General features: G+C 36.7%; 1 pseudogene; it reads left to right on the top strand.

Annotated features, from left to right (window-relative positions):
* The first annotated feature begins 1598 nt into the window (after window positions 1–1598).
* Window positions 1599–5634, top strand: LOC103073533 (ubiquitin-conjugating enzyme E2 E3 pseudogene; annotated as a pseudogene).
* The last annotated feature ends 239 nt before the right edge of the window (window positions 5635–5873 follow it).

The following is a 5873-nucleotide window of genomic DNA, read 5'->3' as shown; positions in this document are numbered from 1 at the left end:
ACAGAGAATGATAAAAGTTTGTTTGGTGAGGTTGAGATGAGCAGGATCAGAACAAAGTATTCAAAATTGGTAGAAGTGGGTGTTATGCAGAGAGGTAAGAAGGAGATTGATTTTATTTATATACTTACTTATTTTTACTGAAATAGCACTGGTTTATACCATTAAATAAGTTTCATGTAGATAACATTATATTTCTACCTCTGTATACACTACAGCCTGCTTATCACCAAAAATTTAGTTTCCATCCATCACCATCCAGTTGACACCCTTTTACCCATTTTCCCTCCCTGACCCCTTTTCCCTCTGGTTAACACTACTCTGTTCTCTGTATCTAAGTGTTTGGTTTTGCTTGGTTTGGTTTGTACATTTATTTTGTTTCTTTGATTTTTTTTTATATTCAGCATATGAATAAAATCATAAGGTCTTTGTCTTTCTCCATCTGACTTATTTCACTTGGCATAATATCCTCAAGGTCCATCTATGTTGCCACACATGCTAAGCTGTCATCTTTTTATGACTAGTATTCCACTGTATATACATATATATACATATGTATATACATATATGGAATATATATATGTCACATCTTTAACCTTCCATCTGTTGATGGGTACTTAGGTTGTTTCCTTATCTTGACTATTGTAAATAATGCTGTGATAAATATAGGGGCGCATATATCTTTTCGAACTACTCTTTTTGTATTCTCTGGATAAATACCCAGAAGTGGAATAGTTGAATCATGTGGTAGTTCTATTGTTAATTTTTTGAGGAATCTCCATACTATTTTCCACAGTGGCTACACCGACTTACTTTCCCACCAACAGTTTATGAGGATTCCCTTTTGAAGGAGACTTACTTTAAATAAATAAGGCATTGGCAATACACATACAAACAGTCCTACTTAAGTAGAAAGGGTTTAACCATATGGTTCATTCAAGGTCTGCAAGTAGTCACAATCAGAACTGTAGATGGAGATAATCGTACTTGATCAATGACAAGACAGTAACAAGCAATGAGAAGTTATAAAGCAATCAATGGAGAATAACAGAAGAGACAGGACAGATGCATAATACCAGAGAATTTTAAAAAAGAAAACCTGAAGCAATTGACTCTGTCAGCTTAAGTTACTTTCACATTCCTCTTACCCTTGGTGAGAGTTATTCTGACTGAGCCAGACCTGCAGACTTAGAGGGTTCACTGGAAATAAAAATTAGAAAATTCAGTCTGGCTTGGTAGAATGCAGAAAGGGGATCCAGTAGAGTGTTTAGTAAGGGTTTATCTAAATAAAGTTTTTATTTTGTAATAGTTTTAGATTTACTGAGAAGTTTCAGATGTAGTACAGAGAATCCCATACACCATATACCATTTCTCCTATTATAAACATATTTGTGTGGTACATTTGTCACAATTAATGAACAAATATTGATACATTATTATTAACTAAAGTCCACATCTTATTCAGATACCCTTGGTGTTTACCAAATGCTCTTTTCTCTTCCACAGTCCCATCCAAGATATCACATTAATTTGGTTGTCAATTCTCCTTAGGCTCCTCTTGGCTGTGATAGTTACTCAGACTTTCCTTGTTTTTGGTGACCATGACAGACTGTAGGAGTACTGGTCAGGTATTTTGGTCAATGTCCTTCTATTGAGATTTTTCTGATGTTTTTCTCATGATTACACTGGTGTTGTGTGTTTTGGAGAGAAAGATTACAGAGGTAAAGTGTCATTCTCATCACATCACATCGAGAATACATATTATCAAGGTGACTTGTCATTGTTGATATTAATCTTGGTCACCTGGTTGAGGTAGTGTGTCAGGTTTCTCCACTGTAAAGTTACTCTTTTTTCCCCCTTTCCATTCTATACCCTTTGGAAGGAAGTCCCTATGCATAGCCCACACTTAAGAAGTGAGGAGTTAGGCTCCATCTTCTTGAGGGTAGAGTATCCAAATAAATTCTTTAAAATTCTACTGCATAGGAAATGTGTCTGTTCTCTCCCATTTGTTTATTTACTTAATTATTTATATCAGTTTGGACTCATGAATATATATCTTGTACTTTGGGTTATAATTCAATACTATTTTATTTTGTTGCTCAAATCATTCCAGCTCTGTCTATTGGGGGATCTTTCACTTGGCTTCTGTGTCCCTTTGACATACTCCCATCACTGTGTGTGTGTGTGTGTGTGTGTGTGTGTGTGTGTGTGTGTGTGTGTGTTGAGCACTTTCTTTCTAACACTACAAGGTTCTCCCAGATTATCTTGTATATTTCCTGCCCCAGGCTTAGAATCAGCCATTTCTCCAAGGAGCCTTAGTTCCTTTCATTAAAGAAGGGTTCTAGAAACCAAGATCTGGGTGCTAAGTGTACTTGTTGCTACTGGGTGTCCTTGCTTCTAGGCTCTCTCAGCTAACAGAATAGGAAAATATGTGGATGTATGTTAACCTTTGTGTGTGTGTATGTATATATATAGATATATAGATATAGATATAGATATAGATAGATAGATAGATGGAGAGAGAGAGAGAGAGAGAGAGAGAGAGAGAGAGAGAAAGAGACAGAGACAGACAGACAGTCACATACCTTGGAGATATTGCAAGTTCAGTTCCAGAACACTGCATTAAAGCAAATATCACAATACACTAAGTCACATGAATTTGGGGGTTTCCAATGCACATAAAAGTCACGTTTATACTATTCTATAGTCTATTAAATGTAAAATAACATATCTAAAAAACAATAAATATATATCTTAATGGAATAATACTTTATTGCTAAAATATGTTAACCATCATCTGAGCCTTCAGCAAGTCATGGTAGTGACATCAAAGATATCTGATCACAGATTACCATAACAAGTATTATAATAATGAAAAAGTTTGTAATACTGTGAAAATTACCAAAATGTGACACAGAGACATGAAGTGAATGAATGCTGTTAGAAAAATGGTGCTGATAGACTTGCTGGACACAGGGTTGCCACAAACCTTCAATTTGTAAAAAAGCAATATCTATGAAGCACAGTAGAGTGAAGCACAATAAAACAAGGTATGCCTGTATTTATAAATATTTCTCTGTGTTTCTGTCTGAATCTATAGTAAGCTAAAAATGAGTTTATGCTGATATCTCCAACTATACTCTATTACCAAACAAACTTATTTTTTGTTTGTCTGTATCCTCCAGCTCGAACACTGAGAAACTTGCCTCCCATGATCTGCCATTCATCTACCTCACTATTCAATTCTAGTATATATGCATAGTGGCTTCAGAATTGTTAACCCACAGCCCCATGGGAATCAAAATTAAAGTACACTGCTTATGTGCAGTTTCTTCCTTTGCCTTTAGTCTAATGTCTCCACTCATTTCCAAAACTACTTAAACCAGAAATTTTCTCCCCATTCCTTCAGTGAGGTTGTTTTATAGATGTTATACAATTAGATTGTTTTGTCACAGTATACATTACATTCTGGAATCTACCAACCTTCTAAATGATTTTTTACTTGCATACATTAAAGTTCATTCTTGTGCCATGGATTTTGACAAAGGCAGAGTGTCATGTATCCATCACTCCAGTATCATACATAATACTTATCTCCACAAACCCCTGCCTCAACCCAAACCAACCTGCCCCCAAACACAGTCAGTGCCATGCCCTCAAAAAAATAGTAACTCCTCTGGAAAGAAATCTTAAGGGGCACAATCTCCTCCTACTTTCAGTGTTCCACACTCCCCAGCACAAGCCTCCTTGGCTTTTTTTCCCCCTGCTCCCTCCCCTTCCCTCCCCCAGCTACCTCCATTACCTTAAGGAAGGGTTTTTTTTCTCTCTCTCACCCTCACATTGTAGGAGTGCATGAGCAGGCCAGGTGCACAATCACATTTTTCAAGAAATAACTTCACAAGATTTCCAATGATAGGAAAAGGTTGAATGATAAGAACCCCAGAACCAGGAGAGGTAGTTCAGATGCAGACCATAAAGACACTGCTGCTCCAGAGCTTTAAGAACAAGAAAAAACACTCTTTGACATATATTGTGGCAATGTTTTTTTGGATCTGTCTCCTAAGGCAAAGGAGATGAAAGCAAAAGTAAACAAATGAGGCCTAATTAGACCACTGATAAAATGAACAGACAGCCTACCAAATGGGAGAAAATATTTGCAAATGATATGACTGATAAGGGGTTAATATCCAACATATATAAATAGCTCTTACAACTCAACATCAAACAAACAAGCAACCGATTAAAAAATGGGCAGAAGAACTGAATAGACATTTTTCCAAAGAGGAAATGCAGATGGCCAACAGACACATGAAAAAGATGCTCAATATTGCTAATCATCAGGGAAATGCAAATCAAAACCACAATGAGATATCACCTCACACCTGCCAGAATGGCTGTCATCAAGAAGAACACAGATAAGAAATGTTGGTGAGCATGTGGAGAAACGGGAAGTTGGTGGGAATGTAAATTGTTGCAGCCACTGTAGAAAACTGTTTGGAGGTTTCTCAAAAAACTAAAATTAGAACTACTGTATGATCCAGCAATTCCACTCCTGGGTATATATCCAGAAAAAACAAAAACACTAATTCAAAAAGATATGTGCATCCCAATGTTGATAGCAGCATTATTCATAGTAGCTAAGATATGGAAGCAACCTAAGTGTCCATCAACAGACGAATGGATAAAGAAGATGTGGCGCATACACACACACACACACACACACACACACACACACACACACACACACACACACAATGGAATACTACTCAGGCATAAAAAAAGAATGAAATTTAGCCATTTGCAACAACATGGATGGACTTGGAAGGCAATATGCTAAGTGAAATGAGTCAGACAGAGAAAGACAAATACTGTATGGTATCACTTATCTGTGGAATCTAAAAAATAAAACAAATGAACAAATATAACAAAACAGAAGCAGACTCATATATAGAAAACAAACTATATAGGGTTACCTCTGGGGAGAGAAAAGGGGGGAGTAGATTAAGAAGTACAAACTATTAGGTATAAAATAATATACAAGGGTATATTGTACAATATGGAGAATATAGCAAATATTTTATAATTATAAGTGGAGTGAAAGCATAGAATATAAATCATTACATACATACATATCCCAAAAACGTGAGAGAGAAAAACCTTTTACCACACAGCAAAAGAAAAAGTCTGAACTCCCCAGCAAAACCACTGCAAATTTTCCACTACAGTAGTGCAAAAAGAATTCAGAAGGAGCTAGCTGAAATCACCTTTGACCCTCCTCCTAACCGAAGTGCTGGACCTAAAAGAGCACCTATGAACAGAGACTGACTATACTTGGTCCATCAGGTCCTGTGTATGAAAGTGGTGTATTTTTTCTAAATATCACATGTTCATCCAGTTATTCATTTAAGCTGCCAAACGTTACTTTTCACACCACAATCTATCACTGCAACATCAACAGTCAAGGAGTCATCTGTTTGGGTACCCTTAAAGACAGCTAGAGTCCTGCTTTACTATTTCAAAGATTTTGTGGTCAATTTGTTCCCTTTGACATTGACAGACTACAGCTCTGTAGATCCTCCGGTTGGAAGCATAGCTGCTCAGTATTTGACCAACAAAGAAGAACATGACAAGAGATAGGCAACACAATTCACATAATTTGTATGCAGTGAGAAAGAGCAGAGGCATCTTCTCACTGCGCAGCAAATCTTTATAGCCTTTACAATATGGACTTCTGTGTATGTGTTATGCTGCTGATTCTACTCTGGGCCTTTATCCTCTGGAAAGTGGGAGACTGCCCCAAAGGGCAAATGCTGTCAAGAATAGAACTTTGTAACTGTAGATAATTTATGTTTAAACACCTACTTGCAAGTCTTGCT

This window comes from Lipotes vexillifer, unplaced genomic scaffold, assembly GCF_000442215.2.
Source record: "Lipotes vexillifer unplaced genomic scaffold, Lipotes_vexillifer_v1.1 scaffold1822, whole genome shotgun sequence".
NCBI classification, from domain to species: Eukaryota; Metazoa; Chordata; class Mammalia; order Artiodactyla; family Lipotidae; genus Lipotes; species Lipotes vexillifer.
Note: the sequence above shows the minus strand (reverse complement) of the source record. Positions and strands in the feature narration are given on the sequence as shown.